We start from the raw sequence: 13,517 nt of genomic DNA, 5'->3' as shown, positions 1-13,517 counted from the left end.
TTTGTCAATTAAACGAATGTCCCTATTCCCATCTGTATTAGTTTTCTCAGGCTGCTGTAACAAAACATCATAGGTTGGGTAGCTTAAACAAAGACAATAAAGAGAGAAATGTATTATTTCACAGTTCTGGAGGCCAGAAGTCCAAGATCAAGGTGTCGGCACAGTTGATTTTTCTGAGGGCTGTGTGGGAGAGTCTGATCACGGCCCCTCTCCCAGCTTCTGGTGGTTTACTGGCATCTTTGACCTCCCTTGGCTTATAGATGAATCACACCAATCTGCACCTCATCTTCACCTGGTGTTCTACTTGTATGCAAGTCTGGGTCCAGATTTCTCCTTCTCATAAAAATTGGATGAGGGCCCACCCTACTCCAGCATGAGCTCATTTTAACTAATCACACCTACAACAGTCCTGTCTCCAGATAAGTTCACACACTCAGGTGCTGGGCTTTAGGACTTCGACATACGAATTTCCAAGGGACACATTTCAACCCATAACACCGCCCAATGCCAAAAGCAGCAGGTATGCTCACCATGACAGGGAAGGCACTGCCACCAATGTCCCATGCTGGAAGCACCATCATTACTGTTGATGAAGCCCACTGATGTCCACACTAAAACTTCCATGTCGGGTATTTTCTCCAAGGGTAGTGTTACCTGTGGATCCTCCCACTGGCATGATGTTGCTCAGATCTTGGATGTTCAACCCTCCCAGGAGATCATAGTGAAGCATCGAGGCATCTTCAACTTGTGTTTATACTTTAACGCATCCCTCTTGCTGGGGAGTTGAGCATGGCCCACAGATCTGGACTATGGAACAATTGAGGAAGAGACCCTTGTTTTGCCTTAATGATCCACATGCCTGATTTTCATGGAGAGTGAGCAGGTGACAAAAACACTGATGCTGAAACCACTGTTCATCACATCACTTCACTTCACAAGGTCACAACAATGACATTCTCAAAACCACAGTCTTTTTGTTGTCTGTCCTAGATTTGCAAAGCTGGCTGTGTTTTATAAAACCTGAATGAAGTTAGGAGGGGATAACATTGAATAATGGGTCTCATTCGTATTTCAAGAAAAAGTACCAAATGAGTTTTTCAATTCTATGTAAAGCAGCTGAGGACATCTTAGAACCCACTGCATATATAGTAGTGGATTTGGGTCTGGACATTGTACATTAAGAAGATGTGGTCAAGATTGAAGTTATTCAGTGGAGGATGACATAGATATTGATTTAACAGTAGTGAGTTTCCTGTCAATGAATGTGGTTAAGTCCAGGCTAAACAACGGTAAGGACAAATAGCTGGGTAGAGAGCCATGTAATGATGAACTCATCATGGGGATTCAATATTTGTTGGATGGATGAATGAATGAATGAATGGATGTATAGAGCATCAAAGGAGTCACCCAAACTCATTGACTTTAAAGTGTCTCATAACCCTGAGAATCTATGAGTCTATAATTACCTTGTCCTTTATCAACCTGTATAAAAACAGCATTATTCTTCCTAAAATGTGTGTGCAATGTAAAATATCTTATTGCTAGCTAAGCCATAGATTCATATTTTGGCATTCTAAGAGAGGAAATTCTCTCTGAATGCTCAATGCTGATATGTGTATTGGCTGTCTGGCACACCATCATTCATGCCATCTGTTCGGGTGGCATTATGCCTAATTGCAAGGTGGCCTGACAATTTTAAGGGGTTTTGCATGCCAATCACATTGAGCTTAGCTAGCTAACCTGCAGAACCCAGAACATAACAAGCTGAAAAAGTTACCCTGCTGGTAAATCACAACTTCAAATGAAAAGATCATGCCTCATTAAAAACGGCCATATTTTTTGACTGTGGTAGGTATCTTTCAAAGAGCCTCTATAGATTTACCTTCCCCTCAATGATGACTGCTGCAGCGATCTCATGCCATGGAGAAGAGATAATGGACAAGACCATGTCTTGTCCAGCCTGAATCACTGATGCCTTAGAAATGTTCAGAATTCCTAAAACTCTCATGCTTGGAAACAAATGCACCAACCTGCCAGAATTTCACAGCATTGTCTTCCTATAATAAGCAAACATCTGTTACACTAAAATTCAGTTTATCTTTTGGAAAAGATGCAGTAGGAGGCTGGATATGAGTGCGTTTGCTTACCTTCTGGAATTGTCATGGAAAAGACCCAACATAAGCATTAAAATATGTAGATTACAAAACAGGAAATTAAACTGCTTTCTTGACATTGAAAATCTGGGAATGTACATTGAGATTTAGAGCTGTTGGTTACAGATGATGTTAAAAGACTTACTCAAGATCAAATAGGTAGCTCATGCAGAGCTGGAATTATGTCACCCAACATATACTCCTTTCTCCCAACACAACTGGAATAATTATAATTGTTATTCTAGTGAAAATGGTATTCATGGCTCTAAAGAAGTCTGGATTGACCATGACATATTTTTACTTTCCTGTCTTTTAATAACTTTTTTTCTCATTATCAATCCAACTGGCCATGCACTTAAACATATGTCTTCAGTGTATAAATGTATAAAATACTTTGAAGATTTGATGTTCTTCATCTTATAAATAAACTTTTGGAGACATTTAATATGGTAAGTTTAACCCTTATTTTTATGAAGTAATCTCTATTTTGAGCGAAGCTCTCATTGAATCTGCTGCAGACAGATGCTTTTGTGTTCCTGTATATTCCACAATATAGTATTGAGTACATAGCAGGAGCTCAATACTATTCTGTACTGAATAGAGATTAGTGAAATGGATAAGAGCAGAGAAGGTGTGAATGGAAGGCAAAGAGAAGAAATACTGCCAATGATTGTGTATATGAATGATGGTGGCTTTTTAAGCAAAGTCCAAACTTCTGAAGGCAATACTCCTCACACAATATTTCCATTGCAGCATTCTCCATTTAAATATATTTGCATGCATGCGTGACTGTCAGTGGCATATTGCATGGGCTGAACGTGACAGAGGCAAGTTAAGACACAGTGTATTTTTCTCTCTGCACTCTTTGAACCCACTTTATTGGTCTTCTTTTCTCCATTCCCGAGTGGGTAGCTTTCATCCCCTTTTTTTGTCATATTCATGCATTAGAATAAACTCATTTTCAGTCATTAAAACTCGAAGCTGGTCTAAATCAGCCTTTGTATCTCACTTCTATATCTACATCGATCCTTATCCCAGGATTCAGGTCTGAATAAGGCTCTGCAGCCTTTAGTTCATTTAACGGGTGTCATCTGCTCTTATTTTTCATCTCATGTTATACCTTATAGTTTCTTACCTGTGCTTCCTCTAAAGGAGGAAGCAAGGGCAAGGCCCTATGTGATTAAGGACCTCTGTGCAGATTCCAAAATGTTGATTAGTCATGTTGGGGCATATACTGTGGGTTTAACCGAGGTACAATCGGCTCTCTGTCCTCCTCCTGTTCTCCCCTCAGATGTCAGATAATATACATTGTTTCTGGTATGGATGATGTTCCAGCTGACTTCGTGTAAGTCTTATCTTGTCAATAAGAAATACCTGGCATTCCTACTCTCCAAAATCTGGATATGTACACACCTCCCAGTGACAATACAGCCCTCTCCCAAGGGAAATGAAGAAACCTACCAACAGAGATAGGGTTGCCTAGAATGAAAATGCAGATACTTTCCAGTGTTAGTTCATCCCCCTTCAGTGGAAATGTAGACACATCCCTATAGCAATACAGACCCTCCCAACAGAAGTGGAGGCATCTGCCAATGGAGTTACAACCACTTTCAAAAGTGATGCAGCATCCCCTCACCCCCACGTAAAATCCAGGCACCTCCTGAGACCTCCTCCTGTTCCCATTAGGAGAGACAGGTGGCCCCATGAGTTTGTTCCTGACTCTGTGAGCAGCTTGGTTATTTCCAAACTGTGATGGGGAAACTTGTTAGCTTTTGGTCTTTTCTTTTGGAAGACATCCCCTGTCTTCCTATGGTCCCTCACTTGCATTGACCTTGTGGTAATCCTTGGGCGTTCTCCACCCTGCCTTCCCTTTTCTCCTTCCAGCTGTGATTCTTTTCTAGTGTCCTCTTACTTAGAGTTCAAAGAATGATGATAGATTAATTATCTTAGAACAAGCTTTGACTATTTCTTAGTAATTCCTGAAAAGGATGAGTCTAGCTACCATTTTTAGAAAGTGAGAGACTTGTCCATCTTGGTGCTCAGTTTAATGGCCTTAGCTAAGACTCTACAAATGAGAAAAAATGAATATCCAGTTACATTTATTTATATCAAATTTTGATCTGAAAAGACTCTGAGGAAGTTCTTTAGAAAAAAATGTCCAATTACTAGCATGATACATAGTTGAATAATTTTTCTAGGAATTTACTCAATCCACATACTTAGTACTCTATATTATAAAATGACCCAATGCACCTTTAGTTCTAAATGACTTCTCTGGACAAAGGATGTGTAATAGTACAATGTTCTAAAGTGTCTCTGAAAAAATGCAGCATTATCTTATCAAAGTTTATGGGAAAGCAGTGAGTCATTTTCTCAAAGGGCAGTAAAGACCTAAGTGCCACAGACAGTCCAAGTGAAGTCAGTGCAAATTAAAGTCCTGGGATTCACTCAACTCTTAGCACCCATAAGTAGCAATGCCATTTTGATAGCTTCCGTATCCTGATCTATAAAGGAATGGGAATTAAATGTACCTCAAAATATTATTTTAGGGTTTGCATGATGACTTTATTTTCATAAAGTCCCCTAACTGGCACATAGGAATATTTCTTTTAATCTGTGAAAAAATTATTAAAATCAGACTCTTATCTAAATAAACGCACATTTTGAACAATGTACATCTCTCAACATGTGGCTCATAAAATCTCAGATAAATATTATCTCCCTATATAGATAGATAGGAAAACTGAACCCAAAGGCATTTTTGCTAAATAGGTAAGAACCTTCCTTGAAAGACAAATCATAGCATCATAATTTTTATCTTATATCATGACTGGTGAGTAAAATCACGTTGCAAAGTGAAAATGTTCTGTGCTTGCTGTCTGGGTCAATTATCATCATTTGGCCGGTCTTTCTACATCTTGCATGGAGGCCATGTCAATAAGCCAAGCCCTCCAAGGCTTCTTATGGCTGCAATTAAGTTCCACCTCTCCCCTGGGATTTTCAGAATCTGGGCATATTGTGGATAAATCCACACCATGTAAAAAGGTGGAGGGTAGAGAGAAATAAACAGGGCAGGAGATTGCCAGCATTCCACAAAACATGCTTGCTTTTCGGCAGCCTTCTTCACTTCAGTGATGACTTTTATTATGTTCTATTGATTTTCATGTTATTTCCCATTTTTGAGAAGAATGGCTTGAAGCAATAGCAGCAATAAAGCAGTGTTTCTGTCAGTCATCTCTGTCTTTCTCACCCACACACAAGCTCTCTCCATCACGTACACACTCATACACATAATTCTTGTGAGTGTTGAGTTTCCAAATATAGGAAATAAGACAGAGATTTCTAGAACAATAATAAGACCATCCCTAGAAGCTTTTAGAATTCATAACTATTCTTAGAAGTCATCTGAAAAGGGATGTCAACACATTGAATACCAGACCCTCCGACATTGAGAGCTGACAGTATAGACACATTACCTTTGGCATTTAAGCTGAATGTATTTTTTTTTCAGTTTCTGCTCTGTGTTAGGCCATGTGATGGTATTCAAGAGTATCCATAGAATAATCCTGAAGATGACAACAGGGCAGGGTCAGCATAAAGCCATGGGAATTTCTAGCCATGGGGCCGTGGTAGACAAAATTATAAAATGCCCACCTAGAATATAACCTCATGGTATACACTCCTGGTATAATCCCTGGGATTGAATAGAATGGAAATCACTCCCATGATGAGGTTAAGTTACAAAGCACAGCTGGCTCTGAGAAAGATTGTCCTGGGGAACCACTGACCTAATCATATGAGCACTACAGGAGACAAGCCTCACCCTGAATAAAGATAAGCAAATTAAATAAATAAATAAGAACAAGTGTGAGCAGTGAGATTTTACACAAGGAAGATTCTTTATTTCTGGCTTTAAAATGGAGAGGACCACCTGTCAGGGAATGTGTGAGGCCTCTTGAAATTAGAGTGGCCCTCAGCTGACAGCAAGCAGAGCATAGGGATCTAGCCCTATTTCTTTGCAGGGAACTGAATTTTGCAAAGAATAAGTTTGAATGAGGACCCCAAGCTCAGAAGAGAGCACAGCCACCAAAACCTTGATTTGTGTCTTGTGACACTCTAGCAGAGAACACAGATATGTCAGGTCTGGACTTACAGAATGATGGGCTAAAAAATGGGTGTTTTTTATACCAACTTTATTGAGATATAAATTATATACCACAAAATTCATTCACAATGTCTCCTTTTCTTAAATGATGATCACAGAGCTGTCCACTGTCTAATTTCAGAACATCTTTATCACCCCCCAGAGAAATCCCATGCCCATCAATATTTGCTTTCCATTTCTCCCTTCACAATCCCCTGGAAACCACAATATGGTTTCTGTTTTTATGTATTTGGCTATTCTTGACATTTTGTGTAAACTGAATTATATACCATATGACTATCTGGTTCCTTTCATCGAGCATAATATTTTTGAGATTCACCTGTAGCATGTATAAATAATTCATTCCTTTGCATAGCTGAATAGATTTCCATTGTATGGATATACCACATTTTATTTATTCATTCATCAATTGATGGACATTTGGGTTTGCTTCTCCTTTTTGACTGTTAGGAATGGTGTTGCTATGAATATTTGTGTATAGAATTTTGAATGAACATATATTTTCAGTTCTCATGAGTGTATACCTAGGAGTGAAACATTGAGTAGTATAGTAATTCTATGTTTAACATTTTGAGAATCTGCCAACTTCTTTTACAAAATGATCATATCATTTTGCTTCCCATTAGCAATGTATAAGCGTTCCAGTCTCTCTACAACCTTGTCAACGTTTGTTATTGTCTATCTTGTCATGGAATTATTGAGCATTTTTATGTCTTCTTTGGAAACATGTCTATTGAAATCCTTCTCCCATTTAAAAAAAATTGGATTGCATTCTTATTGTTGAGTTGTAAGCATATTTTATATATTCCAGATATGTCTCATATCACATAAGAGATTTGAAAATATTTCCTCCCATTCTATGGATAGTCTTTTCACTTTTTGATGGTGTAGTTTGAAGCACAAATATTTTTAATTTTGATAAAGTCAAATTTATTTATATATTATTTTGTCACTTGAGTTTTTGGTGTCATAGTTAAGAAACCATAACCTAAACAAAGACCACAAAGTTTCACTTTTACATTTATATAAAATATGAAGTGTTATAATTTTAGCTCTTGTGGTTAAATATATAATAAATGTTGAGTTAATTTTTTTATATTATGTGAAATAGGGGTCCATCATCATCGTTTACCTGTGAGTATTCAGTTTTCCAGCATCAGCATCATTGGTTGAAAAGACTATTCTTTCCCCCATTGAGTTTTTCTGACACCTCGTCAAATGCAAGGGTTTACTTCTGGATTGACCATAAATGCAAGTTCTTACTTCTGGATTCTCATCTTCTTCTATTGATCTCTAGATCTATCCTTATGCCAATACCACATTGTCTTAAGCTTTTGAAAAGTGTGAGTCTTTCAACTTTGTTTTTCTTTTTAAAGGTTATTTGGCTGTTCTGGCTATCCAGCATCTCCCTATGAATCGTAGGGCTGGTTTGCATTTGTTTTTCTTAAGCTTAGCTTTTCTACATACAGTCTTTCTGGGTACAGGTGGGATGTGAAGATCCACCACCATTTATGGAAAATCAAGAAGGTGTTGACACTGGAAAGTTCAAACTTGTGTCTGATTTCTCAATCACTTTACGTTTATCATCTCATTTCCTTTCTTAGGAAGGCAGTGGGCTGGTTAAAAATAACTGGAAGCACCCAAACAGTAGCTGAGAAGGAAAGAACCACCTGAAAGCTAGGGGTGTGGAAAAGATGGAAGCTACAGGCCTGAGTGAAGCCACAGCTGAAAGGGTAAGTGATGGGCTCAACATGCCGGGCACATACCACACACTTCACAGACATTTACTGAGTTAATTAACAGATCAAGGTTCAAGAATCTGAGGGATGCTGTGTGATTCATAGGGAGGCTCTCTGAGCAGTGTGGAGGGCCAGAGGCCCATTTTCATGTGGGTGTAGCTGCAGCCTAGATCCTTGAACAGCTGAGTCATGAAATTATACAGTCAGGATGTATCCTTCTACTGTCTTCTTATTTCCCCTTCTGTCTAAATCTGATTCTCTTCAGCCTAAACGTGGATGCATTGTTATGGCATTTGATTACTGGCTATTCAACCAAAAGGTAAAATAAACTGTTTTCATCTGCTGTATGCTTAGTGCCCATCAGATGCTGGTCAACCCAAGTGGTGTCTCAATGGAAAAGCATGGCCTGGAGAGATTGGCTTAGGTCTGTATGCTGGTGTCTTTGTTCCAGATGCTGTAAGAAAATTCCACAGACTGGGTGGATTATAAACAACAGAAATTGATTTCTCACAGTTGTGTTGGCATGAAATCTAAGATCGAGGCACCTGCATAGTATCCTTCTGGTGAGGGTCTTCTTCTTGGTTCACAGTTCACACCTTCTTTCTGTGTCTTCACATGGAGGAAGGGCTGAGGGAGCTCTGTGTATCCCTCAGATACACAGGGGTGCTAATTTATAGGGGTGCTAATCCCATTCTTGAGGACTCCACCCTCATGACCTAATCACCTCTCAAAGGCTCCACTTTCTAATACCATCATGTTGGGGGTTAAGGCTTCAATACATGAATTTTGGGAGGACACAAACATTCAGTTCAGAGTACACATCAAGTGACATAATCTTTATATAACTCAACCTCTTTGTCATTAAAAAATGTGAATAATCATCATACCTACCTCACAGTTTTGTTTTGAGGATTAAATGAGTTCATATATGGAGAATACTTAGAATAACATCTGGCATAGATACTTAAATAGTATTAATATAAATAAATATGAATATATTTCATTATTCTGAGGAGTATATTAAAAATTATACTTCTCACTTCTTTAAGGTTTTAAAAAATACTTAGGTAGATATAATGCAGACTTGAAATAACCAGAGCATAATTAAGTGATAAATATTGTTTAATTGCCTGTTCCTGCAATGGGCATTCCAAGATAGGAGAGAGAATCTGGAGCTGATACAACCAGAGAAGTTTCCTAAAGAGGACAAGAATGAGCCCTCCCCAAAACACTAGGTGCCAGTGACAGCTGAGGACTCTCTCTTAGGTCTTTTTCTTGTGGTAGCACCAGCTGACAAAATAGAATTCAAACTCCAGTTCAACACACACACTCATGTTAATGCCAGTAAGCCACCACCCCTTGGTCCAGAATGGGGTACTGGTCCCAAAATATCTGAGAGGTGCTACAGTGTCAGTTGTAGGTGGAGTCAGTGCACACTGGCAGAGGAAAGTAGCTGGAGTGGGCAGAGAAGCTTGGGTCTGCTCTTCTGATGGGAAGGGGGCAGGGCTTTTGGTGAAGTGTCCCAGCTGGTTTAGCAGTGACAGTTTGTTTGGAGTCTGTGTCCCTAACGCATGGTGCTGGCCCAGAGAGGCCTCGTGTGTTGCAAGAGCTTTTTCCTTTTCTCCCTATCTCCACTCTTACCGCCATACAGCACCTTTATTTAATTGAAGCCTAAATTATTACTTATAAACATGAATCAAATATCATGTCTACCTTGTGCAAAACCCTCATTATATTCCCATTACACTTGGTATAGATAAGTGAGACTTCTCACCTCTCCAGGGCCATCCCCTCCACTCCTACCTGGGCCAGGCTGCCTTCTGGCCTTGACTTTTATCCTTCTTCCTCGTCCTGATGGTGTTAGATCCCCAACAAACTGAGTTTGCTGTTGTTTCTTGGGCACCTTAAGATACCTTTGCTCTTACTGTTTCTATACATCTCTTAGCCTTTCATTTGGGGTCCATTTACATACCGTCTCTTTGACCATTGGTCTAATCTCGCTACTCTTGTCACTCTTCCACCCTTATTGCTGCTTCATTTTTCATCCTAGGATGTATTTCTTCCTGCTGTTGGGCAAAGGGGTCTGTCTATGTTGTGAACCACATCAACTCCATTGAAGATAAAATTGTCCGGTATATTTTAGGACCTCAAAAACATTTCTTGAATGAATCAATGCATATATGAATGAGTAAATGGAAAGTTAGAATCTGACATGAGTCAATGGGGAGCCGTTATCAGGGCAGTGACTCCATGGACCTGGTGTTTTGGGGCATAAAATTAGATGGTGCTGTGCATTATGCTTGGTAAGAAGTTGAGGTCAGGGACAGTCACCTGAGAGAATAGTGCACTCATTAGCTGGAGTTTGGAGAAATGGAAGTCTGAACCCTGTTAAGTATACTGGGCATATAAATAAAGGGTCAAAAGAAGAAACGGCAACACTTGTTGGCATTCTGGATAAGGGGAACAAGGGCAGACATTGGTCGAAGTGGACCCCAAGTCCTCTCATGACAGACTGTCGAACTTTAAGGGAGTTGGGGCATCTTGAAGGAGAACTCAGGGAAATGACATGGCCAAATCTGGACACACTGAGTTTGAACTGTCAACGGAGTGTCCAGCCAACAAGGGCTATTTGCCAGTTGACCTTTGGGCACAAGGATTCCAACCATCAGACAGGAAGGAGGTAGGTGGGTATCATAGGTATGACTCTCCCAGAAGCAGACCCTGGAAGAAGGATTAGATGAAAGTGATTTAGTAAGGAAGTATATATATATATAAAATACATATATACACAAGTATGTAGATACGAGAATCTTAGCTCCAGCAGTTTACTGAGTCTGTTCTAACAAATGTTAGTAAAATATCTTCATTGTTTATATTAGAATTTTAACTTTGCTACCCCTCCTAATTATTATGATGTATTTCTATCTCCTCACTTCCAAGTCCCCCAAATGAAGTGTCTACATCTTCTTACAATCACCCATTGTTTGTAACTTAATCACTCAGACCTGGATCCACCTCAGTGTTTAGAATGTACCAGGATTGCTTGCTACAAGTTCACAGACATCTCCCTATTGACCTGGTCAAAAGTTTCTTTACTGAGCTACATAAGTGATGAGTTTTACTGAATTCAACATTATCCATTCTCTTCAGCAGTTGATGATGTTTCTGACCTCTTGGTTTCCAGGTCATCCACATTTCCAGGTCCCTATTTAGGTCTCCTTCTCCCAAAACTTTCCTAATGGTGGGTTTGGGCCAGGGCCCTTGATCTTCTGTTTCACGTTTGCTGCACTTTTTCTCCTCACATTCAATCCTTTTGTCAAGAGCAGCTATTGCTTTAACTTTAACTACCCTCCAATTATGCAAAGCATCACCATTTTTACATCTTCATCATGATCATTTGTGCAGTTATGTGAGGAATGGAATGTGTATTCCAGAAGTGGTCCTATCGTATATATTACTCAGTATCAAAATAACATTTCTGAGTAGGTTTTCGTTTCTTTGGTTAATCTTCTTCTCCTTTTTAAATAATCTTTTAAAATAATCTATTAGGGACATTTAGGGCCTAGCAGAGCCTAAGCTCTACCTCCCTATTCTGGAAACCCGAATTCCTCTCTGTGACCACTACTGTACATTGTTCACTGTCCTCAGAATGGCAAGTGCCAAACACTGTCAGGAAGTTTCACTCCAGCCTGTGCTGTGGGTGGTGCCCTTCTGGACCTCATCAGAATCTTCATCGGTTTGCTATGTCTCATTCCCTGCTGGTCCTGCTTCCAGGACATACCAATTTTTCTGGAGAGGACCTCTGACTTAGGATGGTACAAACTTATTTTTTTTGACCTTGTGATGTTGTGAAAGTAATATACATTTAGTAGAAAATGTACATCAAGTTTGAATTTTGATCTTTTCCCAGGCTAATGCTATGCTGTAAGATACTCTCTTCTGACACTGGGCAGTGGCAGTCACAGCCCCCCATCAGCCAGGTGATCAATCACAAGGGAAAAACACCTAGACACTTACAACTATTCTGTACCCAGACAACCATTCTGTTTCACAGTTTCAGTACCATATTCAATCAATTACATGAGAGAGCCAACACTTTATTATAAAATTGGCTTTGTGTTAGATGATTTTACCCAACTGTGAGCTAATTTAAGTGTTCTGAGCATGTTTGAGACAGGCTAGGCTAAGCTATGATGTTAACTGCCAGTTCCCAAATCTACCTGAAACCCATTGAAGTCACCCCAGGATGTCCCAGGGGAGTCCTGTAAACACTGGGATAAGTGGGAAGGGTTGGTTCCATTGACCTTGGTTCTTGGAGTTTGTTAATCATGATATGACCTGATACAGACATCTTTGCTCATTGTTCTTTCCAGCAAACTACCTACAAAGATATCCACCTGACTGTTATACCTCACATCTGAGCCTTAGCCATTAGACAAGAACCAAAGCAAACCGGGATGTATGCAACTTGTTATAGATTGAATTGATCTATGTTCCCCCAGAAAGATTTGTGAAAGTCCCAACTCCCAGTATCTCTGAATGCAACTCATTTGAAAAGAGGGTCATTACAGATGTAATTAGTTAAGAGGAGGTCATGATGGAGTACAGTGGGCCCTTAATCCAATATGACTGGGGTCCTTATTAAAAGAGGAGAAAGACACAAAGAGGAGAACCCTATGTGAAGACAGACACATGGAAAGAATATGGGCATGCAAACCAAGGGAGGCCAAGGATTGGTGCAAACACTAGAGCTGAAAGAGGCGAGGAAGGACTCTCCCTACAGGTTTCAGAGGGAGGATGGTCCTGCTGACACCATGATTTTAGAATTCTCCTCTCCAAAACTGTAAAACAATATATGTCTGTTGTTTGAAGTCTCCCAGTCTGTGGTGTTTTGTTACTACAGCCAAGCCCACCACCAGCAGCCAGTAGAACCCTTTGGGTTACACTGACCCTAGATTTGCTTAAGGCACCATCCTATGCTAAGCATGTGTTTGACATGAGGTTGGAAAATGGCGGTGCTTCACCTTAGGCATCAACTGCAAACAAAGAAGAATATTTTTCGGTACTCTAGATAATGTGTCCTATGTGAAAATGCCTATTTCTAGTATTAGTTTAAGAGCTCAGATTAGCTAACTGCCTTTTCCTGCTAAAAGGAAGACCTATAGCATGATTTAATTAGTCGATCTCTTGTAAATGGATGGTTTAGAAGAGAATGACTTTAGGCAAGATATCCCTGTAGCATTTTTATCTCTCATTGATTCTGCTCTGGTAAGCGCATGCAATTCAACATCAAGAAGAAGAAGAATATGCGGAAGGCACATCGTTTTATAGTGCTGGAAAGCAGATGTATAGAGATTCTTGTAGACTTTGAATGCCAACCCAATTTTTTAAAGTGCTAACATTCTTCCAAGTTATTTGCTATTCTAGGAAACTTGGTCCATACAACAGTGAATACTTTAT

This window comes from Stenella coeruleoalba, assembly GCF_951394435.1.
Source record: "Stenella coeruleoalba genome assembly, chromosome: 13".
Lineage (NCBI taxonomy): Eukaryota > Metazoa > Chordata > Mammalia > Artiodactyla > Delphinidae > Stenella > Stenella coeruleoalba.
Note: the sequence above shows the minus strand (reverse complement) of the source record.